Consider the following 22,325-nt stretch of genomic DNA (forward strand, 5'->3'; position numbering starts at 1 on the left):
CAAAGATTGCCCAGGCCTAGAGTGGTTTGTGAAAGTTGTGTGCCATTTTCCAGCTGACCAGTTTGCATTTCCCACAAGGAAGTGAGAGGTTAAGACCTTGCTTTTCCTAATTTGAGAGCTGTTTCTGTCTGCCCTGTCCAATGCATTCGCTGGAGGGGCAGAGTATTGTCTTGAGGTGGGCGGGCATCCAACAGAATGGGAAGTTGTGGACTCTCTTTGGTGGAGGTTTTGAAGCAGAGGTCGGATGACCACATGTCATGGATGCTTTAGCTGAGATTCCTGCATTGCAGGGGGTTGGACTAGATGACCCTTGGGGTCATTTCCAACTCTATGTTTTTTTTTTTATGAAACATAAAAGTCTATGGAAACATTTGCTTCATATTATGGTGGCCCCAGATGGGCTAGAATTTTTGCTAACTGAATGCCTAGGGAAATCTTTTTGCTTGAAGTCGCATGGTATCTAGACAGTATTAGGAGTTAGCTGCTTTAATTTGTTCCCTGAGTTGGCACGGGGAATTTGGGTTTAGCCAAGGTTTGTCACTGACACACAGCAGTGTGTTAGAACCGGTATTCTCTGAAAGGTTTTTGATATCTTTAGTCAATGAGTAATACGCTGTGTTGTAATTGTTTTAGTATGCCTTATCTTATAAGGCTATCATCTGTTTTCTCATTTGGAGGATACAGTCATGTAGGGCAAGGCCAGATAGCTCTTAAAACACGACCTCAGCATTTGGTACGCTTGTAAGAACAAATGCACTTGCTTAAAAAAAATTAATGACAGCACACGTGGTAATTTTCCATAGTACTCACCTGTTTCAGCATGCGCTATCGTGATCCTCGAGGCCACATCATATGTTACTGTGTATCAGGGTTAGAGACTCAGCTATATAAGCTAGGGGCCAAATGGCTCCTTAAACCAGGGTTACTGTTGCCAAAACAGAATGTCTAGTTGCCATTTTGGGGCCATGTGTATTTTTCAATACGACTTTTGGGTTCCTGAAATTCGTTCTGATTGTGCAGGTAAAAATATCACGGGTAGAATTCTATGGGATGTGTTGCTAGTGCTTGAACATGGTCAAGATTCAGGGATCCCTAGGAATGTACCTCCAGATGGTGGAGACGTCAGGTGCCATCCTGCTACCAGGTCATCTTTACTTGGTCGCAAGCGGCTGATAGCCAGGTGCAAAATGCCCCTGGCGAATTTTGAACGCTGCTGTGCATGGAAGTTGCTTTTCATTGCTATGCTACACAGGCTATGTGCACACCTGCCTTTGCCTCTGTATTTATTTAGTACATTCCCTTTTCCCTATGCTGTGGCCCTAAGCACCTGCTTTTCATTAAGAAAGAGGCACAGCAGCCCCTAAGGTCAATTAATCTCATGTGTGGCTTGGCCCTATCAGACCTGTGGTTTTGGCTTATGGTTCGGTGGTTAAAAGTTACAACTAGTGACTGTGTACGAGGGTTAGCACAGTGGCTGAGTGTGCCAGCTGGAAGTTCTCTGATTTAGGCCTTCCCCATTTGCTTAGTAGCCTTTAAAAGCAATCCAGCCCCTTCTTGTGCTCGGCTTGGGGCTTGGAGTAAGCAGAGGTCTCTCTCCACTGAGCTGCTCTTCTGCTAGTCACCCAACATGAGGGTTGGTAGGATGCTCACTTGTGGAGTCTTCACTGGCAGATCCCAGCAGAAAGCCCTGATGGAGGAGATGGGGCAGGGCTGAGTCAGCCCAGAATCCACTCTATCCCAATCTGGTCTTGCTGCTGGCACACAGTGGCATCATTGGCCCAGATCTGGGCTTGACCACTACATCAGCCTGGAGCTGGTGTTGGCCTCAGGGCTGAATGCCCCACACCTTCTGAGTGGCTGGGCTCAGCATACACTTTGCAGTGACCTGCTGAGAGTGGGTCATTGTTTGGATTATGCCCTTAGACAAGCTGCCTTCTCCAAGAAGAAGAAGAAGGATTTTGGATTTGATATCCTGCTTTATCACTACCCGAAGGAGTCTCAAAGCGGCTAACATTCTCCTTTCCCTTCCTCCCCCACAACAAACACTCTGCGAGGTGAATGAGGCTGAGAGACTTCAAAGAAGTGTGACTAGCCCAAGGTCACCCAGCAGCTGCATGTGGAGAAGCGGAGACGCGAACCCGGATCACCAGATTACGAGTCTACCGCTCTTAACCACTACACCACACTGGCTCTCCAAGCTTCAGTTTCTCCACCTGCAATGTAGGATAATAATACTTACCCCTTACAGGGCTGCTCTTTTGGTTACTGAGATAATGTACAGTTGTACCTTGGAAGTCGAACGGAATCCGTTCCAGAAGTCCGTTCGACTTCCAAAACCAAATTGCGGCTTCTGATTGGCTGCAGGAAGCTCTTGTAGCCAGTCAGAAGCCGCAGAAGCCCCGTCGGGCCTTCGGGTTCCCAAAAAAATGTTTGCAAACTGGAACAATCACTTCCGGGTTTGCGGCGTTCGGGAGCCAAAACGTTCGAGTTCTAGGGCGTTAAGGATCCAAGGTACGACTGTATATTAAATAGCTTGAATGCTCTAAAGTGATGCAATGCACTGTTATAATTTAGCCTCTACACATAAATTTATCTGGATTCAAATTTAGTTCTAAGCAGCCAAGACAGTACCTTCCTGTTTTGATGCTCCCCAGGGAATCCCCTCCTGCTCCTGCAACAGCCCATCGATTCTCAGGACGTGCAAATCTATGCAAGGTCAAACTTTCCATGACCCCACTAGCAATTCTGGTAAAAGCCAAGTAAATGGATGAGGGGACCTGTGCCAAAGCAGTAGTGACTGAACTAAGCTAAGAAATCCCTACCTAGGGGACATGTACAAGCTGTGCACTTATCTATTCTAGAAATAGCACCATGCAGGGATCCAGAGTCAGTCGTTGAGTCTTGGTTTCCACATGGCAGCTGTCAGATCTTGCATGGTGTCAGTCCCACTGGGGAGGGAAACTCAAGTATAGGGTTGTCTACTCTGTAAAGAATCATGCAATCTGGGGAATCGATCCGCTAAGCAATTCTTTGTTGCAACTTCCCTGTGTGGAGCCGTGGAAGGCAGCTGCCATTGGACTGTGTTGGCTGTGTGAACTGACACTCATTGTTGCTATTAAAAAGATTGTAAAGGTAAAGGAACCCCTGACCATTAGGTCCAGTCGTGGTCCACTCTGGGGTTGCGGTGCTCATCTCGCTTTATTGACCAAGGGAGCCGGCGTACAGCTTCTAGGTCATGTGGCCAGCATGACTAAGCCACTTCTGGCGAACCAGAGCAGTGCATGGAAACACCGTTTACCTTCCCACTGGAGTGGTACCTATTTATCTACTTGCACTTTGACGTGCTTTTGAACTGCTAGGTTGGCAGGAGCAGGGACTGAGCAATGGGAGCTCACCCCGTCGTGGGGATTCGAACCGCTGACCTTCTGATCGGCAAGTCCTAGGCTGTGTGGTTTAACCCACAGCGCCACCCGCATTCCTAAAAAGATTGTAGTTACCTGGAAACACTGGCTGCTTGTACTGGTTTGGGCCCAAGAATGCTGATACAGTGTGGCTTCACCCCCTTCCTGTTCCAAAAGGCCTGCTCTTCAGCATCAGGTTCAGCATCAACATGGGTCTTTAAAAAGAGAAAGAAGAAGTAATTAGAATCATTGCCAGTATCCTCAAGGCAGCGCTGGAGACCAGGAATGAGCAAGTAAACAAAGCTTGAACCTTAAATGTCCCTCTCTGCACACTATTTGCAGTCAGTGAGAATGGGCTGGGGCATATCAGGGATTCTCAGTTGTGTGTGTGAAAGGGAGGTTACTGGTGGCGAATCTTCTGACTGCTGGGGGGCAGGATTGCCCCACAAATACCCTTGTGAATAGGTTACTTTTGGGGAGGGTGCTAGCAGAACTAGCTGCAGTGGAAAGTGGGAGCTGGAGGGAATTGCAACATGGTTTTCCTCTCTCCTGCAATTACTCCAAAATTTTGCCTTGAAAATTCTGCCCTGAGCTCTTGACTCAGCCCTAGGCATACTGCAGCATCATCTGTGGTTAATGCGTAGCATTTGGGGAGTTGTGAGGAGGGGGAATATGAATTTGGGTTGAATTGAATTCCCTGCCCCTTAGTTATGGTTCCACCTGTGGACTTAAAAAAGGAAACAAACATTGGCTAACCAAATTGGGCTTGTGGGAGATGGGAAATGGTTGGTTCACACTGCAACCGAATGACAAGCTCTTTGGGTACAGATAAGCTAAGTCATTAGTCTTCCAGTCTCAAAATGAGGATAATCAAAGCAGTCTACTTTACAGGGCTCTTTGTAAAGATTACTAAGATTGCATGAAAGGCCCTTTGAACAATTGAAGTGCACTATGTGTGTACTTTGCGAACACTCAATTTGTATAGTACATTTGCACCTTGTGACTATTTTGAACATTTTTACACAAATCATCGCTGATGATTTCAAAGAACGTGGAATTTTTTTTTTTTTACACTGAAGGAATGAAAGAATGAGAGAGACCCATTTTCCATGACCACAGAAAGTCCTGCCTAAGCCCTTTTGCACATATATGGGCAATGCCTGGTGATACCATCAGCCACAGGGTCTAGAAACATGCAATATATTTTTTTTAGATTAAAAAGCTGAAGTTAGTAGTATGCACAGTTCTGTGCTGGACAGCAGATTCTGCCATTGAGTGAAACTTCTATGGGTTCATCACCATGTGCCCTTCCGAACGTGATAGATACCTATTGCTTTCCTGACATGTTCTATCACTTATATAGTGTAGACATAATGAATACTTGGTGTAGGAGACCACCTGGGGACATTGAATATGCCACCCCCAGTCTTTCACCAATGGGTGAGAAAGAAGCATATTAAATGAATAAAAACATAGCAGGGAAGGGTGGAGACCAGTCAGCATTAGCATCTAGAACAGTGTCCTTCAACCTTGGCTCCTTAGGTGGTGTTGGACTACAGCTCCCATCATCCTTGACCATTGGCTAAGCTATAACTGAGGATGATGGGAGTTGTAGTCCAACAACATCTAGGGGCTAAAGCCTGTAGAACACTGATCCAAAAACAAATACAGAACTTTATGCTGCATGTGTCTGGTGGATGTCAGAGCACTGTAGCTGCACATCTTTTCTAGTACAATTGCTCCATCTGAAAAGCTGCCTTGGGTTCTCTGGGCTTTTAAGCTGCTTTCCTGAAGGAAGCCACACACCCCTAAATTCCTAGCCAGTGTATCTCCGTGGGCTGTCACGTGTCCAGTGCACTCATCCCCGTTTTTGTTGAATAAGGACTTTCTCTTGGATGCAGCTTGTCTGACCTTCCTAAAGCAATTATTGTGTTGCAGTGCATCCACGAGAGGGTTCAGTGCTTTACCTTCATGGCACCTTCATAAACCAGTGGAGAAGAAAATTGTCTTCTCTCCCTTTTTTTGTTTTGCTTTCAGGAACACTTTGCAGTCTTGACAATGTGCAGCTTGCCCAGGCATTGAAAACTTGTCACTTCACAGCCTTCGTTCGTTGCTGGAAGTGGGTTTGCGTGTATCAGCCGCTAGGTGACCTTCAATAGCTACATCCAGTCGATTGCTCCTCACCTTAATAATCTGAGATATGAATGGACCTTTGGTCCTCCCTTTGCAGCATCAGTAACCATTCTAGGATTCTGAACTGAAAAAAGGACCCCTGACAGTTAAGTCCAGTCGCGAACGACTCTGGGGTTGCGGCGCTCATCTCACTTTACTGGCCAAGGGAGCCGACGTTTGTCCGCAGACAGTTTTTCCGGGTCATGTGGCAAGCATGACTAAGCCACTTCTGGTGAAACCAGAGCAGTGCACAGAAACGCCGTTTACCTTCCCACCGGAGTGGTACCTATTTATCTACTTGCACTTTGACATGCTTTCAAACTGCTAGGTTGGCAGGAGTTGGGACCGAACAATGGGAGCTCACCCTGCCACGGGCATTCGAACCGCTGACCTTCTGATCGGCAAGCCCTGGCCTCAGTGGTTTAGACCACAGCACCACCCGCTTCCCAGGATTCTGAACTAGGAAACCTCTAATTAACCAAAGTTTCCTGTTTTGTCACTAACCATTACTATGATTGCCAGCTTCAGAATGAGCCAGAATATTAAACTTCAAACCATGGTTTGATGTACTGACTTGTTCTGAAACTGGTAACTGTGGGATCTCAGTTTAGAAACTGTGGTTAGTTGGAGGCTTCTTGGCTTTCTCTCACTACAGAGGGAGCAGCAAAGTGGCTGCATGTGTAGGCAACAGGTTCATCTGAATCTTGGGTTTATTAAGCCGAGATATCTGCCCTAGGGATAAGGGCATAAGGAATGCTTGGTGGAACAGGCCAATTGACAACCAAGTCCAGCATCCTGTTTTCGCTGTGGCTAACCAGATGCCTGCAGAAAACCCTTAAGCAGGACCTGAGCGCAAGAGGGGGAAATTTGTGCCGTGGGAGGAGAAGAAACTACATTTCTGTAGCTAGCTGTGGATTAACAAACCATCATTAATGATAAAAGAGTTATGTTTGCAGTAACCTGTTTGTCCGCAGATTGCAAGGCTGAACCTCAACATTGTGTCGTTGGATTATTATTATTATTATTATTATTATTATTATTATTATTATTATTATTATTTTTAAAGCCTGTGACATCAACTATTTTACTGTGTAATAATAATAATAATAATAATAAATAATAATAATAATAATAATAATTATTTATTATTTATACCCCGCCCATCTGGCTGGGCCTCCCCAGCCACTCTGGGCGGCTTCCATAAAAACCAAAAATACAGTAAAATATCACACGTTAAAAACTTCCCTGAACAGGGCTGCCTTAAGATGTCTTCTGAATGTCAGGTAGTTGTTTATCGCTTTGACATCTGCTGGAAGGGCGTTCCACAGGGCGGGCGCCACTACCGAGAAGGCCCTCTGCCTGGTTCCCTGTAGCTTTGCTTCTCGCAATGAGGGAACCGCCAGAAGGCCCTCGGCGCTGGACCTCAGCGTCCGGGCAGAATGATGGGGGCGGAGACGCTCCTTCAGGTATACTGGACCGAGGCCGTTTAGGGCTTTCAAGGTCAGCACCAACACTTTGAATTGTGCTCGGAAACGTACTGGGAGCCAATGTAGGTCTTTCAAGACCAGTGTTATATGGTCTCGGCGGCCGCCCCCAGTCACCAGTCTAGCTGCCGCATTCTGGATTAGTTGTAGTTTCCGAGTCACCTTCAAAGGTAGCCCCACGTAGAGCGCATTGCAGTAGTCCAAGTGTAGTCTTTGGAAAGGAGCTGCCCCCCTCCGCAAAATAAAACGTGGGAATTTCAATAACTGTTGAGGTCTTATTTCATCCCTATTATAGGCATATTAATGTAAACTCTTGATGACATGCCAACAAGAGAAGAAAACGAGCAATTAACATATATTGGGTACTTACAGATTTGCTTTTTTTAAACGATTATCTGGATTTTAAGGTATTAGCTCGAGAAATATGCTCCCCCACACAATCCCTCGTTAAAGACAAAAAAGACTAGTTGTTAGGAGCAGCAGAGAGCTGTGTGCAGAATCCAATGCATATTGAAAATTTGCCTGGGTTCAACTGACCGAATGACTTTGGGATCCAACACTGCCAAGCAGCTCGGCTTAGTTGCCCCTCTGCAGACGGGTATTCCCTGCCTCCCAATTTCCCATGTGTTCAGAAAAGGTTGGTGGGGGCGATCTAAGACAAAGAGACCCTTGTGAGTTCCAGCAAGTTGCTTGGCAGTGGGCTAAAGTCTTGTTGAATATCTTGCTTCTCAGCTCCTGTGCTTTGAACTGTGCAGAACAGACAGAAGTTGAACTGTATAATTCTGTCAGGAATTCCTGGAAGATCTACAAGCTGATATAACTGGAGTTCTCTTTGGTACACCAGACTTCAAAAAGTTTTGTAATGTTCCCCTGCCACAGTCATCTCCCCATATAGCATCCTTCCTTCTCTCTCTCTCTCTCTCTCTCGGGGTATAAGTAAGATCCCAATATTCAAGGTGCCCAACTTTTTTTTGGCAGTGCTTTGAATAACACCAAAATCTGACTTTAGGCACAATTGGGTACACCTTCATGGGTTTCAGTGAATTTGGGAGAAAGCCCACACGTTTTCTGTATTCTTCCCTTTCTGTTCTAAAATCCACCCCCAACAACTTTAAAGTAAATAATCAAAACTCACCAGTACATTTGTGATGGGGCACAATATTGAAAGTCTGTCTTAAACCTCTTCTTTCTCTCTTTTCATTCATCCATTTTGTTACTTGTATGGCATAATGTAGGCCTTATTTCTTTTGCTTTCCTCCATTTAAGTTGAGTCTATTTAAAGTTACGTTTCTCCTTAGTGCCCCTGTTTTTCTTCCTATTCCATCCCTTGTGCAAGGCTTAAGTGGAAACCGTTAATGGGTTGTCCACATTTTTTCCTTCAGCTGGAAGGTTGTCAAAATATTCCTCTCCTTTATGACCTTCCTCCTCTACACCCAACTATGGGGTAATCACAAGATCCATGCTTAATCCAGAAGGTACCAGCTTGGAGGCTTGCAAATTGCAAATTGTTGCTTTATGTGATCCAAATTGCCATAAACATGACCTCCCAGCTGTTCTTCCTTACCTTGTTGACTAATAACTAACAAGCTATTTAGTGCCGAACCAAAAACACCCCCACCAATTTACTCTTAAAGCACCAGGAAAATGACATGTAAATGGGTTGTAAAATGCTTCTCTAAATGCCATGCAATTACTTAAAGCGGTAATTGCTAAAGTTTCATTAACAGAGCTTGAAGAAGAAAAAGCTTGCTTAGGTGGAACTGTAATTAGGTTGGAGGGGGGGAAATCCATTAAATGGGTTTGGGTTGTGTGTGTTTTTTATTGTATTACAGCTGTCTAGGTGGGAGTAAGTCTAAACAGGCCAGGGCAACTCAAGTTCACTGCAGAATCTATCCTCTAATAATGCTATTTAAAATTAAAGGCCTTATTGTGAGTCAAAATCTTGCAGTGGGGATGCTGGGACAGGGGCTTCTCAAACATTTAGGGAAAGGACGTATCTCAGTGGCAAGACATCTGGTTGATTTGCAGAAGACTCCAGGTTCAATCCCTGGCATGTCCAGGTTGAGCTGAGGAAAGAAATTGACCTGAGACCTTGGAGGAGCTTCTGCTGGTCTATGTAGATAATGCTGAGCTTGGTGGACAGCTCATTTGACTCAGTATTGCAGAGTTATATTGTGCAATCTATTTAGGGCTACAAGAACACTCTTTTATTTTATCTGACTGCTCACAAATGAGTGTCGTGCTCATTGATTTAGCACAATAGGGAATGCTGGTAAAAATAGGAATATTGATTGAGCTTCTTCTGCAAGACATTGGCTAAAAGCAGCAAAATCAAGGTGACAGTTTGCTGTTTAGTTGGTGTGCTTCTTGGCCCTAAGTCTTCTCTCCGCCCCACTTAATCCTCGTACTTCTTATTTTTATCACATTTTGAGCACATGGATATGTTGAATTCCACCCATCGGAAGAAAGGGCACCAGCGGCACAAGCACGTTTTTGTTCTTCTAATAACTATAATTTTCCCAAACCAGCTTTGCACCTGGAATCTCGTTTCTTTGCTACCATAAACAGAGGATGAGTGTGTAAAAATATCCACTGAGCTTTGTCATAGCCCCCGCTTTTAAAAGAGTTTCCTCCTAAAAGTTTTGCATATCATTATGCTTCTGTTTCTTTCTCACACAGGATAGTTTTCTTCACATCTTGCTGCTCACACCCCAAAATAGATTTTTGTGTTTGAAGGATAATCCCATGTTTAAAAAAGAGCTATAAGCACTTATTTTAAAGGATTTGCTAATTAAGGCATCACATCCATGCGTGCCTGATAAAATTCGAAACTAACCCCACCCACACCTAAAGTTTCATTTTTCTCAGTGTACCTGTTACATCTGTCTTACTTATTGAACTCGGGTAGATAATTAATTCTGAAGTTCAATCAATATTGCTAGAGGAGTGATAGAATACAGAGCACAATATCCTGTTGGTTCAGTTGTATAATGCTGAATGACAGATAAAACAAGCCCTTGAATGTCAAGTAATCTGAGTAATTTTTATCATAACAAGCAAAGCCTTAATTTCTGTTGCATCCTAACATTATGTGTGGTACAGCTCACACAAAACAATTTCCCAGTTGTTTCCTATTCATTTCCCATCAATATATGGGTAGGACTTTCAGCAGGGGTTGTGAACCCGAGGACCAGACCTGTTCCACAAAGCTGTCTTTTTGCCTTCAATACAACTTCCTTAACTTTTGAAAAGTGCTACCTCTCTCTCTGCCAAGGTACCCTTTTATAGAAAGTCTAGACATTTGAAGAAACAGGAAGGAGCGCTTCCTTCCATTTTTTGTCCAGATACGTCTCTCTGTTCCCCCATCTCTACTGAGTGTGCAACTGTCCATGTACGTTCATGTGTGCATTGACCTTGGCCGGAATGCAAGCTTTCTTTTGGCAGATCTGCAAGAAAAGCCATAATAAAACATGGTTTCATGGACGGAAACACTATCAATGGCTACTCATGGAGGACGAGGCTATCAAGGGAGAGTGCTCTTGTGCTCACGTCGTGCTAGGGGTTTCCCACATTTGGGCATTTGGTTGGCCATTGTAACGGGATCCTGGACTAGATGAACCATTGGCCATTGTATAAACAGCAGGATCTTCCTGTATTCTTCTTGTTCTTCCCCTTTGTCTTCTCACACTGGAAAGGAATGCCAAAGGAGGCATTTGGATATGTGTGAGGCAGTGCTCAGCCATTGGCTTTTCTACAGTAGTTAGGGCTAGGGGCTGTCCTGGAGAGCAACTGCCAGTCATTGTTGACAGTACAGTGGTACCTTGGGTTAAATACGCTTCAGGTTACAGACGCTTTGGGTTACAGACTTCGCTAACCCAAAAATAGTACCTCGGGTTAAAAACTTTGCTTCGGGATGAGAACAAAAATTGCATGGCGGCGTAGCGGCAGCAGGAGGCCCCATTAGCTAAAGTGGTGCTTCAGGTTAAGAACAGTTTCAGGTTAAGAACGGACCTCCAGAACGAATTAAGTTCTTAACCCGAGGTAGCACTGTACTCTGCTAGATGGGCCAGACCTCTGACTTTGTGGAAGGCTGCTTCCTGTGTTCATGTAAGCTGTTTGCACAACGCTTCAGAATCTTCTTCATCCTGCATATATTTATTTCTTTTCCACTTAGGCCTAATCCACAAGCAGCCTCCTTTAATCTCAGCTTCTCTTCCTCTCCCAGAGTTTGCTTATTTCGACGCTGACATTTGGCTGCAGCACCTGCTGTTTGGATCCTTCCTGGTCTCCCTTTTGGCAGAATCAACCGTTAATCCTCAGGATCTACTTTATGCACCTCAAGGCAAAACTGAGGACAACATTTGCAAACCATTTTTCTTTACGGATTTGTTTCTCTCTTCTCTCTTTCTTTCTTTCTTTCTTTTCCTGACAATTGTTTTGGTTTCTTGGCCTGTTTTTCGGTTCCATCTGATTGTTCCCCTTTTCATCTCTGCTTCTCTTCTCCTCCCAGAGTTGCTTATTTCTGGCACTGACATTTTGCTGCAACACCTGCTGTTTGGCACCTCGCTAGCCTACCTTTCTGAATCCGCACTAATGAGCTCAGGCAGAACAGAGAGCTGTCATTCAGGGACCTGCCCTCATTCAAAGCACAGAGCGCCTCACGGTCTCCCCTTCCCCATCACAACAACTGTAGAAGAGGAAACGCTGTCCGTCAGGAACTATTAATTGGCTGCTCCTACCCAAAGGTCACCAAGGCCTCTTTGTTTTTTCTTAATGAACGGAGGCAGATGATACTAGGGAGTTGAGCACACTTGGTTCCTTTTTCATTGTTCACCTGGGCGTAGTGTGAGTACAGAGCAATGGTGGGCATTGAGAAATTCCCCTCCCTGTGGAACACCCTCCCATCAGATGTCAAGGAGACGAAGAGCTTCAAACTTTTAGAAGACATCTGAAGGCAGCCCTGTATCGGGAAGTTTTTCATGTTTGACATTTTACTATGTTTTATGCACTGGAAGCCGCCCAGATGGGCAGGATGTAAAACAACAACAACAACTATTCCAGTGGTTTTTGTTTTTTATGAATGAATCTATATTCATACAGTGTGTGTGCATGAGAGTATCATCTAGAGACCTTGCTTGTCTTATCAATTGCCTACCCCTTCTGAAGATCATTGAGTTCAATCATCCATGTAGTTTGGTGAGGGATATGCCACAGCCCATGCAAGAGCATATGCTTTCCATAGAACTGTTGAGTTGGAAGGTCCCTGAGGCTCATCTAGTCCAACCCCCTGCAATGCAGGAATATGCAGTTGTCCCATACGGGGATTGAACCCGCAACCTTGGTGTTATCAGCACCACGCTCTAACCAGCTGAGCTATTGGGAGTGCTCAGTCCTTTGCATCTCTGCTTCAAAGGTTCTAGTACCAAGTGATAAGTAAGGCTTCTGAAGCTGTCGTAGCTAACCAGAGACTATACTACCTGGTACACAGCACAACATTGCAAACAAATTATGTTCACCATCTTTGTTCTGTTCCTCTGAGAAGTTTTGGAGCTTGTTTTAAAAGCAGTTGTTGAGAATTGCAGATGGCGAAAGAAATCTGCTGTGCTCATGTCTTGCCTCTGGGCTTTCCATTGGAATCTAGTTGGCAACTGTGAGAACAAGATGCTGTGCCCTTTGCTTTTCTTAAGTTTTCTTAAGTTCCTTAAGGCCTGGTTCGTTTTTGGGCATTTTCCTACCTCCTGGGTGAAATTAGGTAGCAAAACTAAAACATGTGGGTCAGACGAAAGAGCTTTATGCAACAATCGATTGGGAGAGCTGGGAACAAATTGTATGGAAAGAAGTGGATCTTGAACTTGATTTGTTTCTCTCATGTTCAACAACCGAAATGTCACTATTTCATTTGAACTGTAGTTGGGGAACAGATTTATTTCATTTCATTTAGAACTCAAGGGCTGCCTTTGGGTGGTAAGAGAAGCACATAGCGCCAAACCACTTAGAGCTAAAGTTGGGGTTATTAAATTTAGGAGCATGTGCCGCACTCCTAACAGAGTTTGTCTTTCCCACTGAGCTGTGATTGCAGAAAAAAGCTTAATTTTAGGTGTGGGTGGGTGGGGGGTAGATTGCATTGGCACAGGAAGGAACCCATCATTTAGACGAGAGCCCCACTAGTTTTGACCTCCACGCAGCATTTCAAGAACAGCCCACTCCATACCGTAGCCTTAGGACACATAGCAGCACCAGAAAAGAGCACCAGAAATGTGCTCAACATGGAATTAAACAGAATATAAAAATATGTAGGAACGTAGCAAGCTGTGCTATGGCTTTTGTTCCATCTAGCCCAGTATCGCCAGCACTGACTGACAGCATCTGCCCAGGGTTTCAGGCAGGGCCTCTGGTCCTATTTGGGATCTTCTGCATGGAAAGCAGATGTTCTACCACTGAACCACAGCTCTTCCTTCTAAGAGAAAGAGGACACCACTTAGAGCTAGCCGATGGGTGAAGGAACTTAAGAGTTCTTTGCATGCATAACCAACACCTAAATGAGACTTTGGTTCGATGCAGCGAGCTTATTTAAAAAATAGTCATGAAATGGACTACATCAGCCTTGGAGGTCAGGACAAGGTACATTTCTCATTAGCAACAGGGAAAGAATTTTAAATATTTTCATAATAGCGTCTTGGGAACACCACAAGACAGTAGAATATTTATCAATGTTATACAGATAAAATTTCCTGAATTTCAAAACAAGTGCTGTTGCCGCTGTTCCCAAAACGATTTACAATACAGTAAAAACATACGTAGAACTGTCGCTCATGTAAAAACAGTTAAAATAGTTTCACATATAAAAACTGTAACTCCCTAAATGTCTATACATCTGTCTATCTGCAGTTTGAAAGAACAGCAGCACATACATAAAGTCAATTCAAATCCAATACAGATACATAACTAAAGTGTACATAACTACCGTATTTTTCGCTCTATAACACGCACCTGACCATAACACGCACGTAGTTTTTAGAGGAGGAAAATCCGTAGGCATGCCACCCGTAGGCATTTCCTCCATAACACGCACAGACATTTCCCCTTACTTTCTAGGAGGAAAAAAGTGAGTGTTATGGTGCAAAAAATACGGTAAATTATGTAGACTACATCCAAGTAATTTCTGCTCAGAGTTGACCCATTGAAATTAATAGGTGTAAGTTAGCTGTGGCTGTTTATCTCAAAGGGCGGGTCTGCTTTGACTCTGATTAATGTTGGATGCATCTGAATGTCCGGAATCTAGGCTTGCTGAAAAGATTTTTAAAAATCATTTCTGGAGTGGCAGCCAAACGGTGTGGCTTCTTTTCATGTGATGCCTCATTAACAGGGAAACAGATGAACCGGGGGCTCTGTCTGCCACTTGACAAAGCCTTCACAAATGTGCAAAGCAATTAATTAATTAGGAGGTGTGTATTGCTGCCCAAATTTAATGGTGCGCAGCGCTGATCTTTTGCTTCGGCAGGGTGACGAATTCCAGAGGGGAAAGCTGTGCCTGTCTGTCTGTCTGTCAGCAAAAACAAAAGCAAGTCTCTTGCTGACAGCTTTAAGCTGAAGTTGCCAATTTGTGTGACTACAACTCCCATCGTCCCTGACCGTTGTTTGTGTGGTCTGTGGTGGGTGGGAGCTGGGATCCAACAGGTATCCTGTTGACTAATGCTGCCTTGAAGCTTAGCAGTGTCGTTGTAGCATTAGTTTTAACCAGTACTATTTTGCTAGAAAAAGAGATGCTGGAACTCGCTATGAACACCTCCTTCGTTTTCTTAGAATGGCAATGGAGACGTGCTGGAACCGAGTTCCAATAATAATAATAATAATAATAATAATAATAATAATAATAATAATAATAATAATAATTTTATACCCCGCCCTCCCCAGCCAGAGCCGGGCTCAGGGCGGCTAGCACCAGCAAAATTACAGTAAAAACATAATAGGGAAAAAACCCCAATTTAAAATACAGGTTAAAATGCAATGTAAAACGCAGCCTCATTTTAAAAGTAGCCCATAGATCAAAACCGTAAGGGGAGGGAAACATAAGGGTCAGACTGGGTCCAAACCAAAGGCCAGGCGGAACAGCTCTGTCTTGCAGGTCCTGCAGAAAGATGTCAAGTCCTGCAGGGCCTTAGTCTCTTGTGGCAGAGCGTTCCACCAAGTTGGGGCCAGTACTGAAAAGGCCCTGGCCCTAGTTGAGACCAATCTAACCACCTTGCGACTTGGGACCTCAAAAATGTTGTCATTTGTGGACCTTAAGGTCCTCCGCGGGGCATACCAGGAGAGGCGGTCCTGTAGGTACGTGGACCTATGAGTTGCTCCTGAAAGAAAGCCCTGGTTTTAATGAGCTAAAATGCTTCAACACACATTCATGAATAGTATAACAAAAGACTGTGAAATGCAAGGTGTTGCAGTTGTTGGCATCCATCTATTTCAAGAGACAATGGAGTGCGCCTCTGGGGGTGAAGTAAAACCACTTCGTTAGCGGCACTGAAGTGACCTCCCTGGGGCACAAGCCTGGCAGTGTGTATGGAGGTTCTGAGCTGCCCAGACGACAGGACCTTCCTCTCAGCCTTGCTGATGTGGTCCAAAGGAAAGCAGAGCAATATGTTTGGCATCAGCTTGGCTGCAAGAGCTGCTGGAAGGAGGTGTACAAGACTGCCTTAGGACTTCACTCTGGATTTGTTAGGGTTTTCTCTTTCGCCTTTTCTTCTCGCAAAGATATCCCACAAGGCAGCAGAGGTTCAGGATCGGTTTTCCTTCTCCTAGATGGGCTGCCTTTCTAGGTTGACAAGCCCCATCTGCCCCTCACTTCTGCACTTGCAGAAACAACCTTCTTGATCGTTGGACCCGCTATTGGTCTCATCCACTCAATCTCCCAGAGCTTGTCTTCGCATGCAGAGGAAGTCCCTCCCTAACTCACTGAAGGTTCGCTACCCATCAGCTACCCTCCCTTGGTTTAGCCAGCCAGTAGAAGCCATTTCCCAGGGTGTGGCTGCTGTTGCATGCCGACGGCTCAGTCAGTAGAGCTTAATCTCATGGCTGTGGGTTCGAGCCCCATGTTGAGTGAAATATTCCTGCTTTGCAGGGGGGTTAGACTACATGATCCTTGTGGTCCCTTCCAGCTCTATAATTCTATGATTCTAGGACCCACAACTGAGAACTGAGTGCAGGGTGGGGACCAAAGGTGGTTAAAGTACCCCAGAAGGAACACAATGTGTCCTCCATAAGATCTGACGTTTCTACATAGACCCTACATTCTACATAGAATATCAGTTTATCTATAATTTAACTTGTATGAAGGTTCCCCTCTGCTGTCTAAAAAGAAAAGAAAAGCTTTCTGCACATCATCATGGTAGCTTAACCTTCTTCTTCTTCTTCTTCTTCTTCTTCTTCTTCTTCTTCTACCTCTTCCTCTTCTCCTTCTCCTCTTCTTGCCATGCAGACTTTTCCAAATTGGGAGACTTTCATTGTACATCTTGACATGAAACCCTTCTCCTGTTTCCAAATGAAACCGCTGCACCACTCATTAGATTCAGATGTACTGCTTCAGGGGAAGGGCTGCAGCTCAGTGGCAGAACACATGCTTTGAATGCAGAAGGCTCCAGATCCAACCTCTGGCATCTCCAAGCAGGGCTCTTGCCAGAAAAGTGTAGACAATGCTAAGCTAGATGAACTCATTTGGCACAAGACAACTTCCTATCTACCTATCTATCCATCTGTTCGCAGGATATATTGCCCTCTCATTTTTGTTTGTGTGGCATAACCCTCAGCACTCCCTGTCCTCAAACACCTTCCTACCAGCCAAAGCTTTTGAGGCCCTGCTCACCATCCCCCTCCTAATTCTACAGAATATCTTTTCTATGAGTTTTTCCTGTTTGATGCATCCATCTTGCTTTCAGAATATAGCCAGGTTCTTTGTTTTTCCGTTGTGTGTGTTCGTTCCCCTAATTTTGGCCCTTGGGATACTGCAGGTTGCAAAATGAAATATTGTTTCCAGAGAGGGGAATTTAGTGCACAAAGTGATAATAAACGTAGACTGTCTAGGGGAGAGAGGAGAGGATGTGCAGATCTCATTCAGTATTTGGAGACAGTTGCCACCATTCATTAAAGTGGCCTGAAAGAGTCACAGTTAAACGATGCCAGGCACTTCCTCTAGTGCTGTCCAGGTTGCCTTTTTAGCAGAACTCTCCGTTCCTCTTGCCCAAAGGAGGCCATTGAAAATAGGACTTTAGGTCACCCGTTTTTCTGGCATTGCTGGAGCCTCTCAAATAGACATCAAATTTAACCCTGTGCTGTTATCTTCAAGTCGATAACCAATGCTTTATTTGTTTTCCTATGTGTTGCAGTGCATTTATTAAATCCTTCCATGCCATCTGTCTGTCTGTCTGTCTGTCTGTCTGTCTATCTGGCTTCAGCCAAAGCGGTGCAAAAGAGAAGTTGCATCAGGCTGTGTCAGGAGCGAGCCAGGAGTAAATCACACTGTGTAAGTTGGAGTTAACTCCTTATCACAAAAACAGGGTCTGCAGAGCAGTGTCAGGCCTAATGAGCACAGCAACTCATCTCCGCTGGTCTTGCCCCATAAAACAGTTGCTAAGACTGAAGGCCCCCACTTCCCCACAGATGCCTCCTTTCCAGGGTTCCCCCCCCCCCAAGCAAACAGAGACTGTGCCTGTGCCTGTACATCGCCAATCTCTTCTCCTCCCTTTCCATGTCTCTTCTGGTTCTGGGAGACCACTGGGGAAAGGAGCTTGTTCAGCAGGAGGGGGAGACTCCGCTCTGCCTCTTGGCTTCTCTCCTACCCTCCTGCTTCAGCTTCTGCCTCTGATATGGACTTCTCTCTCCAACAGACTTTCCCAGCTCACTAAGTCCTGTTACCTCCTCAGTTTCCAAACCACCTCCTCCCAGTCTTCTCCCTTTGACCACTCATCATTGTCCCACCACCACTCCCCAAGCTCTGAGCCTTCTTCCCTTGGGGGTTCCCCAGTTGGTTCTTCCCACCATTGCTCTGCATCCAACCAGTTCATGACAAGCTGCATCAGTCCACATGGTACATAATAAAGTCCTTGGATAGTATCTAGCACTTCATACGAGGAGTTGGGCTTGCTTAGTGGGAATTGCTCTTCCTCACCTTCTTCTCCATGCACCACCAAAATCTGTTCAGCGGGGTCCTCCAACCCTTTGGAACAGATTTTGTGGATGAATGGAGTGGAGACTGCAGATGAGAGGTGGGTGGAATTTTTGTTGTGGAAGCAGACATTAGCTATGCTAATGGAATCTGCCTTAAACCTTAAGTTTATTATTTTTAATAGCTTCTCTAAAAAATGCCACCTAACAAGTAGTGGCCGTCATTCCATCTTGTGGTTGTGAACTCCACTTGTTGCTAAACTGCTGTGTGAATAAATAGTTCCTTTTGGGTGTCCCAAATCTCCTGCCAATCAGCTTAATGATAAGAACACAATATAAGTTCATCTTAGTTTAGGAGCCACACTGTGCCATATTTGTTTATTTGGTTTGGAACAAGTCCCACATGAAATTGGCTTTAATTTGCAGATTTGCCTTTTTCAGTCACTGTGATAGGCTCAATATTTACTGAGCCCAAGCACCGAAGCGATTTTGGTTTGAAGGAAAGTGGCTGATGACACTTAGAGATATCCAGCTGCTGCTTGAGTTTATGAGAAGCACACCTTCAGATAAACACATTTCCATCACTGCCGGTGTATGTTTGTTTATCTGCAGTTCTCCGCCCTAAAGCCTTGAGAAACGAGTGGGTAAAACCAGGATTATCTGGCCACATCAAAGATACTTCATGTTTGTGTTCTATGTGAAATTAAGGCAAGCAGATTCACTGCTAAGACAGGATGATGGGTCATCAGATTATGGAGCAAACATCTGAGTAAGTTTTATATAGGTGTTTTTCTCTATGATACTAATAGCTTTCAGCACTTCCTTCATCGCTGGCATTTTTTTTTTTTTACTCTTTTTGGCCGAAGTCTGGGATAAAGATGCATCAAATAATATGTCATAAATAATTATAAATAAATAATCATAAATAAATCTGTTGGCTAGAATGCACATTCATTTTTTAAACTGGATCACATCTTCTTTATTTTCTTTATTAACAACATTTATACTTCTGTGTGGTGTGGCAGTTTTTTTATATATATTCTTGATAATCAAGTCCTGTGTTGTCATTTCTTCTAGTGCTCATGAGTTTAGAGCGAAGTTTGAAATGTGAAGGCAAAAAAAATATTGCTGATGGATCCATTCTTATGGCATCTGCTTGCATGTTGGCTGCAGGAACCAGGCAGGCCCCACAAATAACCCAGAGATGCATTTAAAATAAAAGCACACATTCTACTCATGTAAAAACACGCTGATTCCCGGACCGTTTGCGGGCCAGATTGAGAAGGCGATTGGGCTAGATCCGGCCCCCGGGCCTTAGTTTGTCTACCCATGGACTACATGACTCCCAGCTCTAGAACTCATATTATTCTATTATTGCAGTTGTCTCTTAAATTGTCAGCTGTTGGTTTCCTCATTCAGTACAGTGGTACCTTGGTTATGAACTTAATCTGTTCCGGAAGTCCATTCTTAAACCAAAGCGTTCTTAAACCAAGGTGTGCTTTCCCATAGCAGTGGGGGACTCAATTTACAAATGGAACACACTCAACAGGAAGTGAAAATGTTCTGCTTCCAAGGCAAAGTTCACAAACCAAAACACCTACTTCTGGGTTTGCAGCGTTCTTAATCCAAGTTGTTCATAAACGAAGCTGTTCTTAAACCAAGGTACCACTGTACGTAATGGACATGATTTAATTTGATGGGTTGATTAATCCTATGCTCCAAGGACCAGAATCCCTTTCTTAGGTCTGTATGCATGATGTATGATTTTTGGAGAGAGAGTAGGGTAATATATGCATGTGATAAGCACAGGCTTTTAACTTGGATGGTGAACAGATTGGTTATGTTTGCTTTGCAGCAAACAAACATATGGTTTTGGTAATGTGTGAATCACTCAGTGATGTTGATGGGGCAGTAGATTGAAAACAAACAACAGAAATAACTTCACACCACCATACAGTGTACAATTGACATAAAACGTTTTGATGCTCTAGCATGTCTCTTTGCTCTTGCAAGATCTTTGAGATTCCTCCAACCCTGATTGAAATTGCTTTTTGCCTTTGGGTCCTTGAGGGCATAACTTCAACACACAAGAGTGGCCTTAGCCGAACTCACAAGAAACTGCTGACGTGTATGATCTCTAGATAGCAATTTGTTCATTTTGAAATCCATTGTAGGCATTTGCTACATCTTGCAGATGAAACAAAATAGGTGGGGTGCATGAGTGAGTTGGGAGTCCTGCTCCATTTGCTTCATTCAGAGCAGCTCCGTTGGAATGAATGAAAGCTCTGAAGAAGCAAAACATTAGCGCATTGTCCCAGGAGTGAGTTCTGGGGAAAGAAGATGCCACGACATGGGTTTAGCAAAAACAAAATCAATGGGATATGTATGCACATGTACATAAAATGATAGGTGCTGCCATGCAATTTTAGAAAACAGAATGTGCAGAGGTTTGGAAGTACATCAGTCTATGGTTGTCATTTGTGGGATAAAGATAAAGGAGATAAAGGAGGAGTACCTTACTCCTGGCAAGTTATCATTTGAAATATTTCAGACCTTTTTATTCCACCAAGGCCATTACTATTTATAAAAATGGATCTTTTATCCCTTTTCAAACCTCTTCTTTTGCTTCCTTTGGTCTTTTGCTCCCCTATCCCCATAAGTCCACCTGTGCTGGCCACTTACTGCCTAAAGCACAGATGATACTTATTTTTAAAGCTATGTAAAACGTTCTGTGCATGGTGTGCCATTGATTGATTGATTATGAGTCCATGAGATTATGGATTTCAGTTTTCTAATATGCTTACAGAATTGAGGCAGTAACAAAAAAGAGAGGAAAAGTTGTGCAGCTAATGGCTGTTCTTCTCATTAATGCTACTACCTTTTGGTGGCTAGCTGAGTATGATTTGAAGTGGTAGAGGGGGAGTTTAGGCTGGTGGAGTCTGTGTGCAACACATGCAGGTCAAAGAGGAAGAGGGAAAGGTTGGTAGTTCATTACTTCAGGTTAATTGGGGCTCTAGCTTGTAGCTTGGGCTTGGGACTTGCGGTGTTTGCTCTCAGCACATCCTGTTCCCTCCAGCGGCCAACATGAAAATATGCTGTTCTTGCTAAAGAGAGCATGTAAATAACCAATGAACGGCCCATTAATCAACAGTGGCACTAAAAAGACCAGTGCGGTGAAGTTTGAGCTGCGGCAGACCTTGTGACCCAGCAAATTCCGCGTTTGGATTTTGGACTTTTAATGTGCATGTTTTAAATGCACAACTGAGGCTTAAATAAAGAAGGAGGGGGAATCTGTGTTAACATGGTATCCAATTTTAATGCGTCTGGGCATGGGTGCATTCAGTTTTACCAGAGTAGCATGTGGTATAGTTTTTTTCTGGGATGTGCACCTTCAGCAGCAAGTGCGGAAGGGCTTTCATTTATTTATGTATTTATTTAAAAGCATTTCTAAGGTGCTTAATGCGTGTGTGTTTTTAAAGAAATCCCTAACTGGCATATAAAAATAACACAAAAGCAATAATAGCAGTGAAACACCCTTGTAAGAACAGGCAAAAACAGGAATAACATCAACCAATCTTGTGGGTCAGGAGAAGCTTGGGCAAAGAAAATGCATCCTCACACGGCATCTGGAGCAGCTAATAGTTGATGCTGTGTGCACAGCAGAGGGGAGGCCGTTTCACAGGGCAGGGGCAATTGTAGGAAAGGGGTTTTGCTTAGCTTTCTCCCTAGAGGGGGGACAGGCGAGTAGCATTCTAACATGCAGTCTGCTACCTGCAAGCTAGAAAAGGAATAGGGAGGGAAGGGTCATGTGCCACTTTTGTGCGACTGAATGGCACTCAGACGCTACTCAAATTGAGCACCTTCCTCAGGGCTCCCTGACACTGTGTGAGGTTCAGAGGCTGGGTCAGAATTCAAAGGCTTTTCGTGCTCTAGGAGCAAAAAAGTGTTGTCCATTCTCTATGAAGAAGGCATGACTGAGCCCATGCTTTGATACTTATCAGAAGTTAAGTGAAGACTTTTGTTTTTGTTTTTGTTGGGTAGGCTTTTTTGAATATATGGACAACATTACTGGGATAATTGGTAGTGTATTGCTTTGCTGCATCCAGACACTGTC

General features: G+C 44.2%; 1 protein-coding gene and 1 non-coding gene across 7 annotated transcripts in view; one reads left to right on the top strand and one right to left on the bottom strand.

Annotated features, from left to right (window-relative positions):
* The window catches only part of SLC4A4 (solute carrier family 4 member 4), a 190,580-nt gene that overhangs the window by 80,100 nt on the left and 88,155 nt on the right, over positions 1-22,325 (top strand). The window lies entirely within an intron of this gene.
* TRNAI-GAU (transfer RNA isoleucine (anticodon GAU)) lies at positions 12,367-12,440 on the bottom strand. The gene has a single exon. It is a non-coding gene; the product is annotated as a tRNA-Ile (tRNA).

Source organism: Podarcis raffonei, chromosome 9 (assembly GCF_027172205.1).
Source record: "Podarcis raffonei isolate rPodRaf1 chromosome 9, rPodRaf1.pri, whole genome shotgun sequence".
NCBI lineage: Eukaryota > Metazoa > Chordata > Lepidosauria > Squamata > Lacertidae > Podarcis > Podarcis raffonei.